The 15,089-nt window shown below is 43.6% G+C and overlaps 1 pseudogene; it reads right to left on the bottom strand.

Moving 5' to 3' along the window:
* Positions 1-9,600: 9,600 nt before the first annotated feature.
* On the bottom strand, positions 9,601-11,082 carry LOC102007297 (annotated as a pseudogene).
* Positions 11,083-15,089: the final 4,007 nt, after the last annotated feature.

The raw sequence follows: 15,089 nt of genomic DNA, 5'->3' as shown, positions 1-15,089 counted from the left end.
CACTACTCCCTAGAAGAAATGAAAGCGGGCCGCCAAAGAGGGCTTCGTCTTTGCCCATCCTGAGGCACTGGCCTCCCCGCCAGCCTTTTAAGCATTATTCCGTTTGTTTCTTTTTTCATTTCATCCTTTGCCATACCCTTCACACAGGCAGTTGGTGATCTTGGCCAGGTCCCCTCAACGTCGGGGTCTTTTCTTTTTTTTGGTGTGTGGGGGGCTCCTGTTCCATAGCAGCGAACTGGACCCTCTAGGCAAAGCACCCGCCTGGCAAGCGCAAGGTCGTGAGTTCGGTTCCCGGTACCGGAGAAAAACCAAAAAAATGAAAAAATAAAAAAATAAAAAAATTCTATTGAAAGTATATGCAGCCAAATGAACCAAGGTGGAGTAGAATATCAGATAGAGAAGATTGGATTGCAGTTAGTGCTTATGAAGAGAAAGGTTTCTTAAAAATAGCAAGGAACCATGAGAAATCAAACCAAAAACTGCAAGATGATACAAAGAAGAACAACATAAGATTGATCAGAGTCAATGAAAAAGCAGGAGACAGTGAAAACAACATAAAAAACCTTGATTCCTGGACCCGTGGATCCTGGCTATGGAGACACAGTGCCATACAGTAGATGCTGATTCAAAGCATATACAGCCTTTTGAAGTACCTTACCCCAGCCCTGCAAGCTATTGCCACCTAGCTGGTACCTTAACTGTGTCTTTAAAAGACCATTTTACCTTTTTATCAATCCAGCCGCTTTTGGGTGGTAAGAAGCATAAGACCTGTGAATACCATGAGCATGAGCCCATTTCCTCACTTCTTTGGCTGTAAAATGTGTTCCTTGGTCAGAGGCAATGCTATGTAGAGTCCCATGACGGTGGATAAGGCACTCTGTGAGACCACGGATGGTAGTTTTGGCCGAAGCGTTACGTGCAGCAAAGGCAAATCCATATCCAGAATATGTGTCTATGCCAGTGAGGACAAAACGCAGTCCCTTCCATGATGGAAATGGTCCAATATAATCAACCTGCCACCAGGTTGCAGGTTGATCACCACGGGGAATGGTGCCATACCGGGGACTCAGTGTTGGCCTCTGCGGCTGGCAGTCGGGCATTCAGCAGTGGCTGTAGCCAGATCAGCCTTGGTGAGTGGGAGTCCATGTTGCTGAGCCCATGCATAACCTCCATCCCTGCCACCATGGCCACTCTGTTCATGAGCCCATCGGGCAATGACAGGGGCAGCTGAAGAAGGAGGTTGGCCACTATCCACAGACCAGGTCATCTGATCTACTTGATTGTTAAAGGGTTTTTCTTTGTTGATGTCACCTTTTGGTGAGCATTTATGTGGGAAACAAATATTTTTACATCTTTTGCCCATATGGAGAGGTCAACCCACATACCTCTTTTTTAAATATCTTTGTCACCAATATTTTAGTTTTTTTTTTTATGTTTTTGACCATCTAGCCAGACCGTTGCTATGGCCCATGAATCAGTATATAGTCGCACATCTGGCCATTTTTTCTGCCAGGCAAAATGTACTACCATGTGCACTGCCCGAAGTTTTGTCTACTGTGATTTTTTTTACCACTGTCTTTTAAGGAAGTCAGAAAGGGGCTGCAATGCTGCAGCTGTCCACTTGTGGGTGGTGCCTGCATTGTGTGCAGAGCCATCTGTAAACCAGGCCCTAATCTTCTCTTCCTCTGACAGCTGATCATATGGTACACCCCACAAGGCCATAGGTGCATGCTGGGAAACAGAAGGCAACATAGCAGGCGTGGGAGCCATAGGCATCTGGGGAACGTTTTTATATAATTTATTGGTGCTCTCAGGACCTGGTCTGGCTTGATCACGAATATACCACTTCCATTTAATGATAGACTGTTGCTGTGCATGTCTAACCTTATGACTTGTTGGATCAGATAATACCCAGGCCATGATAGGCAACTCAGGTCGCATGGTGACCTGGTGTCCAATGGTTAAGAGTTTAGTTTTTATTAGGGTCCAGTAGTAGGCCAAGAGCTGTTCTTTAAAGGGAGAGTAGCTATCTGCAAATGATGGCAGAGCCTTGCTCTAAAATCTTAAAGGCCTTTGCTGCAATTTACCTATGGGGCCTTCCAGAGACTCTAAACAGCATCTCTTTTTGTCACTGTCACTTTAAGTATTATTGGATCTCCTGGATCATTTGGCCCCAGGGGCAGAGCAGCCTGCACAGCAGCCTGGACCTGTTGTAGAGCCTGTGTTTGTTTTGGGCCCCACTCAAAACTTGCAGCTTTTTGAGTCACTCAGTAAATGGGCCAGAGTAAGACAATGAAGTGAGCAATGTGTTGCTCCAAACCTAAAAAGCCCCTATATGAATTACCAAAGCTGAATCAAGAAGATATAAAAACTCAGGGCTGGGAATTTAGCTCAGCGGCAAAGTGCCTGCCTGGCAAGCGCAAGGTTGTAAGTTCGGTTCCTGGTACCGGAGAAAAACAAACAAACAAACAAACAAAAAGATATAAAAACTCTAAATAATCCAATATCAGTCAGTGAAATTAAGGGTGTTAACTGAAAACTTACCAACAAAGAAAAGCCCAAGTTCTGATGGAGTTTACTGCTGAATTCTACAAGAAATTTAAAGATCTGATGCCACTACACCTCATACTCTTTAATGAAATTGAAAGGGAGGCAATACTCCCAAACTCTTCTGGAAGTAATTACCCTGATGCCCAAACCAGAGAAGGATGCAACCAGAAAAGAGAACTACAAGCAAATCTCCCTAATGAACATAGAAACAAAAATCCTCAGTAAGATACTTACAATCAGAATGCAACAAATCATCAAGATTATACACCATGACCAAGTGCAATTCATCCTAGGGATGTAGAGATGGTTCAACATATGCAAATCAATAAATGTAATATAACGTATCAACAAAACCAAAGTCAAAAATCACATGACATCTCAGTAGATGCAGGAAAAGCATTTGACAAAGTCCAGCATCCATCCATAATAAAAAGCCTAGAGAAAATTGCAATAGATTTTTTTTATCTCAATCTGATGAAAGCCACTTATGGCAAAACAACAGTAAATGGACAAAAACTGAAAGCTTTCACTTTAAAATCAGAAACAAGGCAAGGATGTCCACTATCACCACTCCTATTTGATATAGTTCTGGAAACATTAGCCAGAGCAATTAGAGAAGAGAAAGAAACAAAAGGAATAAGGGTAGGAAAAGAAAAAGTTAAATTATGATTATTTGCAGATGACATGATACTCTGCACAGAAGATCCCAAAAACTCTAGCAAAAGATTTCTAGATTTAATAACCAAATTCAGTCATGTAGCTGGGTACAAAGTCAACACTCAAAAATCTACAAAATTGTTGTGCACAAATAACCAACTCACTGAGAAATTAGGAATCACACCTTTCACAATAACATCCAGAAAAATGAGATACATAGGAATCAATCTAAGAAAGGAAGTAAAACATCTCTATATTGAAAATTATAGTACTCTGAAAAAGGAGATAAAAAAAAAAAGATGTCATCTTGGAGACCTCCAGAATGTTCTACATGTTATTTTAAAACTCAAATTTTTTTAGAAAAGCTTAGTAGGATAAGTCTGATGACTTCTATTTCTGCTCATATTGATGACTAGAAGTCCACAGAAAATTTTCCAATATCGAATCTAAAAGTTATAAATTTTTAAAAAACATTTTAATATAATTAAATGATCTCTTAGGAAAACAAAAGGGATTCATTGCCTGTTTAAAACAAGTGCAAGAATCTTGAAGTCAAACCTACCTTGTCCTTTGTGTGAGTTGGCAGGATCTGGAGGGAGTGTGCTGGCTATGCTGGTGCACACGTGATGAGAGGAATAGAAAAACATTAAACAGAGTCTGTGCCTTCACCTGTTTTCTACCACTACAGCAGAACACCACAGACTGGGTATATTATGAAGAAAACGTTAATTTCTGATAGTTCTAGAGACTAAAAGCCCAAGAGCATGGCACTGGCACGGGGAAGAGCCTTCTTGCAGCCTCGTAATATGGCAGCGGATGGATAGAGCCTGCGTGTTCTGGTCTCTCTTATCGTTAGCTACTACTCTTATCATGGGACCCTAACCTCATGATCTCACCTAATTGTAATTCCTTCCCCAGAAGCCTACCTCCAAACACCCTCAACATATGAATTTGGGGATTATGTTTCCAACACATGAACTTTTAGAGGACATATTACAATCATAATAGCCTATAAAAGCCAAAAGAATGGCCTGGAAAACCGTCACATCATTCCCAAAAGGTCCTGTTGGAGGGTCGAACTGGGAAGTGGGACTGGGGGTAGGGAAAGACAATGGAGAATTAACTTGATTTAAGTGAAAAATAATGATGAGGGAAGCAATTCTTTTGGAATACCTAACCACAAGTTCATCACACATGTTGGGGCCAGACTCTATACTACCTATGTTACCTCTACTCCCCAGTAAATTTTAAGCAAATATTTATTTCAAATGGTCCTAACAACGGGCTGGCTTTAGCCTAGTGGCTCCTTTCGGATGAATACTTAATCATCTGGTCTGGTGGCTCAAATGGTCCTAACAAAACTTGCTGATGTGTGTGATGGAAGTGCTCAGAACTGCATTGTATTAATGTACAAGTGTGCAAGTATATAAATTTTCTAAAATCTAAACTGTGCATTTAAAATAGGTGATTTGACCAAGGTGTAGTATCATCCACCTGTAATCCTATCACTCAGGAGGCTGAGGCAAGAGAATCACCTCATTGGCCTGGAATACATAGCAAGAACCTGTCTCAAAAAGTAAAAAATAAATAAAATAAATTTTATATCATATAAATTACATCTCAGTAACACTTTGAGATATACTGTCCTGCTCATGAACCTGATCATATACCCATAATATCTTCTCTACAGTTAATACTAGTAGCTAATAACAATACTACTTCACTAGTACTATGCTTTCAAATCTAAAGAACCCAAACGGAGAAGAAATCCTATAAAAGAAAGACAAAATGAAAAGAGGACAATTCTTATCTGGGCCTTGGGACCCTGGTTGTCTCTGTCTCATCTTCTGACATGACCTGAGGATCTTGGCATGACAGTCCAGGCTGAATCCACACAAATTCACTACCACACCACTCACACTACCATTATTCAGAAAAAAAGTTTGTTAGCAATGATAACGATTTTTAAATAACAGTGCAAACTAATATATAACAACATACCCTTTTGTCTTTTTTGGTGAAAGAGTGCTTGGCTCTGTGCCTGGCTCTCCTGAGAAATGAGGTACGTAGGGAATTCCAATCCTGTGCAGAATTCTCTGTGTCCTCTTTGACACTTAGCTTTCTCTCTCTTTGTACATGTCTACTTTCCCCCAAAAAACATAGCAGGACAAATATCCCCTAGATCCTACACCTCTTTGATTAACTGTTCACAGGTATTAGTTATCCCGCTTTTTTTGTAAGCTAGAGATGTCTGTTTCCTACCTCTGGTCCAGGTAGCATGGCTTTTTCTTCTTATCCTAGAACAAACAAACCTATGTCTGCCCTAATCATGTTCTTCTCTGAGAATTTTGTAATCTTCTTCAACTCAAATACTACATTTTGGTAAAACTGATGCATCTTGCATCTGATGAAAGGACTTCTTCCACCATTTTCCAAAGTAATTCCCAAAGATACTATGTTCTTATAATAAAACTTTTTAAGGCACAAATTTGGCATGTTTTATTTTTTAATATCATAAAAAATGCATGACATTTATAAAAGTCAAATAGTGCAGAAACATGAATCATAACATGAGAAGCCACTTTTTGCTCTCCCGCAACAACTCTGCTCCCTCCAGAGGTAACCAGTCTGAACAACTTGTGTGTCAGCCTTCCAGATCCGATCCTTGATGAACTTCCTTCTGTATTAAACATGTAAGCATGTGCGTGCACACACACGCACACCCCTAGGCAAATACCCACAAACTGTGCAATTGTAAAATTAACTTCAGTGGGATAATTCTGTACTTTTCCTTCTTGACTTCACACGACCTGGAGATCTCTCCAGTAAATATAGCATAAGCTTCATTGTTTCTGTCAGTTTATAGAATTCTACTACGTGACTCTTCAGTTACATGATTAATGGGATAAATATGAGTTTAAGCAATTTCTTGTCTTTTGCTGTGACACACACGCTTCAATGAAAATTATTGCTGCAATCGATATATCATATTTGATAGATTCCTAGACATGAAATAATAGTCAAATGCATGAGAACACCACTGACCATTTAACCACTGACAAAGGTCACACCAGTTTATACTCTCACACTGAAGGATGTGGAAAGAATCCTGAATTTCTCAATAACTTTCAAATCTGTGAATATTGAGCTGGGCCTGGTGAGGTATGCCTATAATCCCAACACTCTGGAAGGCTGAGGTGGGAGGATCATAAGTTGATACACAGCCTGAATCAGCTAGGAGATTTATCAAAACTCTGACTCGAAAATTTTTTTAAAAAACCTGGGGACATAGTTCAGTTTATAGCTGTAGATTCAATGCCCAGTACTGTCTCCCAAAATGTGGATAGTGATGGATTGAAAAAGTAGGACATTCCCTTTCAACTTGACTTTTCCTGCGTGTCAGGGAGATTGAGCAATTTTCCAGATGTTTTCCATTATTGTATTTGTATGTGTTTGTGACTTGCCCGTGCATTTCCTTTTTTATGGATTCACCTGTTTAATAGGGAAATAACATTTTGTCAGTACTAGGCACCATAAAATGTAAAAAAATTACTGTCTCAAACCTGGATATACCTTCAAGGATTGAAAGCAGCTTTGTTTTAATTACCCTGTGTAGTGGATTGACAACTGGTGGTCAACTTATAACCCCCAAGTGAACTGAGTAAGTGTGGTGCTGGGTGTGGGAGGCCCACCTGGGGACTGTTGCCAGCAGCATAAGAGGCAGAACTGGAGAAAGAGTGGAGAAAGGCTGTTGGAGCTGGTGGAAGCTGTAAGGAGCTGTTGGTTCTCTTGGAGGAACTCGTCATGCTAGCTTTCCTGATGGACTTGGCTGTTTTCATCCTCCAAGGAGCTCGGGACCTCGTTGGCACTGAGAATAGCTTCGGTTCCCTTTGGGAAGCTCTGGTCCTTGCTCTGAGCATCACCTCCTTGCTCCGGAGGGGAAGATGGTGCATTGCCGGTTTCCTGGAGAAGCTTGCTGTGTTGCCTTCCCAATGCAGATCCGTGAAACAGGCCTGCATGAGATATTGTTATGGGCTCTGGGCCTCCAGGAGGACGTCTGAGAGGCATTGTTATGAGTTCTAGGTCTTCAGCTGGACTCACGCAGGACATTATCGTGGGATCCAGGCCCTCAGCTGGATTCTTGGTCTATAGTGTGTGGACAGATTTCCTGAACTCTTTTGTATATCATTCTTTGGGTGACTATTATAAATAATCTTATAAAATATGTGTTCTGTATTATATTATTCACCTTGCAAAAATAAGTCCCAAATCAACACAAAATTGGTACTGGGAGTGGGGCTATTGCTGTGATGTTGCCTGGCCATGTGACGTAAGAACCTACGGAATTAATTTGGAAATGTTGTGAGAGACTGGCCGAAGAGGCTGCCCTTGTATGCTGCAAACTATATTGGAGACTCTGACTGGAGTCTGGAAAGTCAGAGTACTCATGGAAATGCTGCCAGTTAAGATGAAGCTCGGGAGGCTTCAGTTGACAAGGACTGCACTGGCTGCTGGATCCCAGGTAGTATACTGTGCTTTGGCAGAAGTTGGTCTGCATATTGCTTATGTTTAGAAATATTGCCTGGTTGGAGAAACAAAATGTAAGTGTAGTCTATTGTTGGGATGGTAATAGCATGGTTACTGTTGAGAGCTTTTGGCCAGAGCTGTTTGAAATTAAGAGCAAAGAGCCAGTAGACTGATGTGAAATATTTGGCCAGAGGGGTGGCGCTACTGGAGCTTTGGGTTGCAAGACTGAAATAGAGAACAACCTGATTGTTAAGAACAGGACAATGTAAAAATGAACTGAAACCTTTCACCTGAAGATAAGAGTGTATTTGATTTGGCCCTATTTTCTAGTCTTGCCATGCATTGTAAAAATTAATGGGAAGTAAGGACTGTGATTGCAATAGTTCTTTTAATGTTTTTATATTGTTTTTAGATATGTTTGTAATCAGGTTAATTACTCAAAGTATTGTGTTTTAACCTTGAATTTTGGTCACACTTTACTGTGTTTTTGGTACAGGAATGAGTGCAAAAAATTGTACATATGTAACTGTTATATTAATGTAAATGTGAATAGACTAAGACATGTTAACTTTTCACAATTCTGCCACTAGAGACCACGGATTAAGGAAATGTGTACGGTTATCAAGTTGATCAGGGGTGGATGGTAGTGTATTGACAACTGGTGGTCAACTTATAACCCCCAGCTGAACTGAGTAAGGGTGGTGCTTGTAGTGGGAGGCCCACCAGGGGACTGTTGCCAGCAGCATAAAGGCAGAACTGGAGAAGGAGAAAGAGGCTGTTGGGAGTGGAGAAAGGCTGTTGGAGCTGGTGGAAGCTGTAAGGAGCTGTTGGTTTTTTAGAGGAGTTCATCATGCTGGCTTTCCTGATGAACTTGGCTGTTTTCATTCTCTGAGGAGCTCTGGACCTTGTTGGTACTGAGAACGGTTTCAGTTCCCTTTGGGGGGCTCTGGTCCTCACCTTGAGCATCGCTTCCTGGCTCCAGAGGGGAAGATGGTGCACTGCTGAGTCTCCCGGAGAAAGTTGCTACGTTGGCTTTCTTGATGGGAACTCAGCTGTCTTCTTCATTGGAGGAGCTCGGAACCTCACTGTTGCTGAGGATGGCTGTGGTATCTTTTGGGGGAGCTCTAGTTCCTCTGAGCATCACTTCCTGGCTCCAGTGCAGATCCCTCAGCCTGCTAGCACAGACCCTTCATCCCTCTGGCACAGTCTTCCTAGATTCCACCACTGACCTTTGGGCCTTCCCATCACAGATCCATGAAACAGGTCCGCATGAGACATTGTTATGGGCTCTGGGCCTCCAGCTGGACTTATAGGAGGCATTGTTATGGGCTCTAGGTCTTCAGCTGGACTCATGCAGGACATTATGTTGGGTTCCATGCCCTCACCTGGATTCCTTGGTCTTAGTGTGTGGACAGATTTCCTGCACTCTTTTGTATATCATTCTTTGGGTGACTATTATAAGTAATCTTTGGGTGACATATTGTAAAATATGTGTCCTGTACTATATTGTTCACCTTGCAAAAATAAGTCCCAAACCATAACACCCTGTTTGCATATAGTGCAGAGCAGGTCTTCACTTTTTAGCACTATGTACATTAGCGATCCAAATTCAAGAAGCAGGTACAATTTGAATTCTTTGAACATTCATTAAGTTCTATAATAACATCCAGGTTTATCTTCCTTTCACTAACCACGTTCCCTGTTGAGCACATCGTAAAAACAGCACAAGGAGGTGAATGATGAAATAAAAAGAATTTCAATACACTAGAAAACTGCTCAGTGATACATTTGCATTCTACTTATATGATTAAACATTTGATCACACGGTACCTTCCTACAGATTGCTGGCTAATTTGGGGTGGGGTATATACTGTTAGCGGTATTACTCACATAACTACTTCCCTTATATGCAATCATTAGAGCTATAATTTTATAGAGAGACTGGCCAAAGCGGCATCCCTTGTATGCTGCAAACTACATTTTCTTCAGAGTAAAACACATTATGCAAGTTGACTGGGCAGCTTCTCAAATAATGTGGCTTTATGAAATTAGGGAAATATGAGCAAAGCTGCCCTTGACACGAAATGGTTTCTCAACCTGTTTTTCACCACATCAAAGTCGTCGGCACAGACCAACGCGGTCAATCAGGTCATTCTTAATATGAACAGATGCAGGGGAGAAAACAATTGTATGTACGGGAGTAAACGGGAACTAGATGCATTTAGCAAGGAATGTCAGGTGTTTGTTCTGGATGGGGCTTTACCGACTGCTCATCTCCACAGCTGCGTGCTCAGCGTCTGGCCCCACGAGCTTGCCGGCCAGCCTGACGTGGTGCTGGGGGCCTCCTGAGGCCCGCTGCGGAGCTGGCACTGCCCGTGCCCATGCTCATGCCTGTCACTTGCTGGTTCACCTGTGAGAGGCCCCGCTGGGGCTGCCGAGCTTGTGGTAGGCTGAACTTGCCCTGTAGCACACCCATCTGTCCCACTATTCCTCCTTGGGGGCCAACAGCATTTTGAGAAAGGCACATCCCACCGGTTTGTGCATTTTCCATAAGCCCATTGGGCATGGGCATGCCCACCATCACACTTGTACTCAGACCCATCACATTTCCTGGGAGGCCAGGAGCCACAGGCACAGGTGCTCCCATGGATGGGAAACCTTGAAATGTGCTTGCGAGGTAAACGGTATATTTGTGGGTCCCATAAACACACCAGGAGTGCTCTGCTGTTGAATGGTCCCTGTGCCATACAGAGACAAGATAGTGTCTCTGGAGAATTGTTTCTTCCCTGCTTCTTCTGATTTTGTAGTTTGCTCAGTGAATAGTCCGGATCCCCGGATGTTACTGTAGACAGGGTAGCAGCTGCTGGTACAGAGGAATTCCCCTGAGCTGGGGGCGTGACAGCTGCAGGTAAAGGATTAGAAATTATCAGTCCAAAGATGTCCAGATCATCGCTGAGGGCCAGCGCCGTGGCTGTGCTCCCAGTGGTCACTGGTGCTTCTGCAGGGCCATCAAGTCCTAAAAGATCAACAGTGGGCTCTGCAGCTTTTTTAGGGCTGGTACTTTTTTTAGGCTCCAATTTTTGATCTTCTTTCTTCTGTAGCTTTCCAGCTGTAAGTGGTTTTGTAAGCTTTTCTGGCTCCATTTCTCTCTTTTTCTCGTCCTTTTTCTTCTCCTTTTCTTCATTTGTAATAACTATAGCATTTTAATCATGATACTTCTTTTCATATTTATCTCTGATGAAAAATTCTACTGCTTGATCTGTCTGTGGTTTTGAAAGTTCTCTGGAAGACTGGCTTCTAGAGTAGTCATGCTTTAGTATTTCCCATATCTTGCATGCGCTCGACTACCTCTTGAAATTTTCCAGAATACTTCTCTATCTTCCTCTCAAAAGCCACCAGGATTTCTTGCATAGGAGCAAGGTTTTCGGGACTGGTTTCAAGATCTTTTGGATTCCAGCTGCTGTACCTGTTCTGGTGTCCATTGGTCTAGGTTGACTGACTTAACCCTGGATATATGAACTCCAAAATTTCCGTGAATTCCAGCACATCTAATGCAAATAAACACACTAATAGTCCAGGAAGCCCATCGGGGACCTTCGGCCTCACAGTCGGCTCAGTATTCATTGTCCTCCCTCAGCAGTTTGGACAGGATGAGCTGGTGCTGCTCGTTCAGCTTCTGCGCCTTCTGCCATCTTGGCGGCAGCGTTGGCGCGGACGTGCCCCGCCTCCGTGCCCTGCTGCCCCACGCGCTGGCCGAGGGGCGATGCCCCTGCATTTCTTTATCCATTTTCTTAGTCCTATTTAAACTGGCTTATAGAAATGTTCTATACTGCAGTTAATTAGCAACAGTCAATTCTTCATGCAAAAAATGTTGGACTCATCTGCCATCATTTTACTTTGCTTATATTTTCTGGGGGTGCAGAAGTGTCTATACTTTATATAGTCATATCAAAAATTTATGCTGATTTTTTGTCTTGCCTATCCTAGTAACAAAATAATTTCCTATATTTTATTTCAGTACTTTAATTGTCTCGTTTCTCATTTTAACACTCTTTATTCCATCTGGGTGCCCTGTGTCCTATTTCTGCACTTTGTGTTGTTCTCTGAATTCGAGTTTCTTTGGGTTTCTGTTGAGAAGAGTGACTCATGTTTGTAATATGTTCTGCGTGTGTTTCAGCTTCCAATAGCTTTCTTCTGGTTACTGGAAATGGGATCCATCTACTTACCAACCTCTAGTTAGCCCTTACTAGTGGCCTCCTCTTTCTTCCTTCCTTCCTTCCTTTCACTCATTCATTCTTTTCTTTTTTCCTAGTCCTATTATATCTTTATTTACATTTTTTGTCTCTTCTTTTTCATTTCAATGAAATTTTGGAAGAATCCAGGACATGGATATGTGCACTTAATCCATCTTCAGGAGTGGAAATATCTGGGTATATGTGTCCTCAGAAATATTTTTATTATGAATAAAAATATGTATAGAATGGAAACTTTGGAAAATGCAAAAAAGGCCCAGAGAAAAATTAAAAAGCAACCAAACTCCATTACTCTATAATAAAATTTAAAACGTTAAGATGTTGGTGGATCATTCTTGATGTTTTTAATGTCTCTAAATAAAATTTTATTAAAAATTTGGATCATAGTTTATATTTAGTTTTATGTTTCTAAAACTCATAAAATGTAAGGCATATTTCCAAAAGCCTTGAAAAATGTGATTTAATAGAAATAGCTATGGAGTGCTCTGTTATGGTTTGGGGCTTATTTACAAGGTAAAACAATATAATACAGGACATATATTTTATATGATTATTTATAATAATCACCCAAGGGATGATATACAAAAGAGTGCAGGAAATCTGTCCACAAACTATAAACCAAAAATCCAGCTGAGGGTCTGGAGCCTGCAGTAATGTCCTGCATGAGTCCACCTTAATACATAGAGCTCATAACAATGCCTCACACATATCCAACTGGAGGTCCAGATCTCATAACAATATCTCATGCAGGCCTGTTTCATGGATCTGCACTGGGAAAGCCCAAGGTCAGTGGTGGAATCTAGAAAGTCTGTGCCAGAGGGATGAAGGATCTGTGCTAACAGGCTGAGGGATCTGCACTGGAGCAAGGAAGTGATGCTCAGAAGAACCAGAGCTTCCCCAAAAGGTACCACAGCCATCCTCAGCAACAGTGAGGTCCCGAGCTCCTCCGATGATCAAGATGGCCGAGTTCCCATCACGGAAGCCAATGCAGCAAGCTTCTCCAGGAGACCAGTACTGCACCATCTTCCCCTCTGGAGCCAGGAAGCAATGCACAAGTGAGGACCAGAGCTTCCCAAAGTGAACCAAAGCTATTCTCAGTGCCAACAAGGTCCCGAGCTCCTCGTAGTATGAAAACAGCCAAGTTCATTAGGAAAGCCAGCATGATGAGCTCCTCCAAAACAACCAACAGCTCCTTACAGCTTCCACCAGCTCCAACAGCCTCTCTCAGCTCCCAGTAGCCTCACTTCCTGTTCTCCATTCTGCCTCTTATGCTGGGGCAACAATCCTCAGATAAGCCTCGCACACCCACCAGCACCACGCTTACTCAGTTCGGCTGGGAGTTATAAGCTGACCACCAGTTTTCAATCCACTACATGCTCCATCTGCATATATGTTTTAGAAATTAATGATCAATGCTTTTCATTAATATACTATTTCCTGAAAATGTAATACAGTCCATGATTCTTCGGAATGAAGTCTCTTTCCCATCCCTGACTGCCAGGACCCGTTCCTCTTCCTGAAGAAAACAAACCACTTGATTCTTTGGGGAAGATAAAGTCTCTAGAACTGGGTCAAAGGATAGATACCATTCTAGCTCCTGATATATGCATGGCTTCTCCAGAATTATATAATGTTCACCGCTTCCATGGAAAAACATTTCTTTCTCAAAATGTTTGTCAATCTGAAAGTCAGTGAACTTTTTATTACACAGCTCTTCAGCCTCAAGGTCTGAGATGTAGATGTAGTTAAGACCATTTCTTCATATGTTTATTACCCATTAAACACCTTGCACATGAACGGTCCATTTCTTGCTTTAAAAGTCTTCGCTTCCGAGGGGACCCACTTCTGCCTCCCTCACATCAAGCGCAAGCCAGGCCTTCCCCACTCAGCAGGTCCCTAGCTCCTGTAACTAATGAGCAGCGCACCCTCCACGGCCTACACCCGTGTCCGGTATAGATGAGATCGCTGGTGATGCTCAAGCTTTCTGTCTCGGAGGCCACCCCCAGCTTCTGACCAGAAGGAAGAGCGGCAGCTCAGAGAGGCAGCGGAGATGCTGGGAGGCTGGTGTTTTCCGATGTGTGCGCACCTGAGCTCTCGCAGACTGCAGGACCTGGAGCCCATCACCCGGCTTCTCTGCGGCTCCGCCCGCTCCCATTCCCCGCTGACGCTCGCATCTGCACCTCGACCCGCCCCACCTCTGCAGTCCGGCTCCCTCTCCAAGTTTGGTTAAGTGCCCCTCCTTCGAGGACCTCACAGCGCCTGAGGAGCTCGTCTCTCACCCTCATGGTGCAAGGAGTGCTGCATGCGTCTCCAAGCCCTCTCAGAAGCTCCGGTGTCCCCCGAAGCCGGGGGCGGCGCACGCGCTTGGGTAGGGAGAGCCGCCCTGACGCCAGGGCACACACATCCGCCACAAACAACGTCCCCACAGGACAGCTACTCAGATCCTCTCCATGGCTCGCCAGGAACCTTCTAAGCGCTGAGCGTCACGGCTCTTCTCTGTGCCTACTTTTCCAGGGTTACAAGCTCTGCCTGTTTCTTCCCCACATAAAGAACAAAGCAGTTTCTCCTGCACCCAGGCCTGTCCCCAGCGTGGGTCGGCCGGGCGGTCCCACCTGGCCCTCAGGCGAATCTCACACCCCACTTCATCCTCTCCTCCCTGCTTCCCTTCCGAACCCCACAATTTAATTTGCCGTCGTCTCTGCTCCTTGTGCCGCCCACGGAGCCCCACCCTCTGTTGCAAGCGTTCCCGCGGTGACTCACACGCCCTCATTTTGTAAGTGGGTATTTGTCACTTTCTCTGTACCACTGATTTGTATCAATCTGTATCTTCTGAATCTCCACAACTGAGAGCTGTTCGATAAATGAGAGAGTGCAACGCTGACCCTTAGACTATTTTTATTTCTCAATTCCACCTTCACAGAGTAAGTGCCTTGGCCCTCCGCCAGCGCAGGAACGACGCGGCCAGTCCCTGCCCACCTCGAGGGCGGCTCCCCAGCCCGCGCCCACCGGCCTCCCCGACAAAGGCGGCCGCGCCTGCGGGCCAGGCAGCAGGTGACTGCGGATCCGCGCAGGCCGCACACGCGGAGGGGCTGCGCTTCCGAG

The sequence above is a fragment of the Chinchilla lanigera genome, unplaced genomic scaffold (genome assembly GCF_000276665.1).
Source record: "Chinchilla lanigera isolate Chin_1 unplaced genomic scaffold, ChiLan1.0 scaffold00053, whole genome shotgun sequence".
Taxonomy (NCBI): Eukaryota; Metazoa; Chordata; class Mammalia; order Rodentia; family Chinchillidae; genus Chinchilla; species Chinchilla lanigera.
This window is presented reverse-complemented; position numbering and strand designations above follow the sequence as displayed.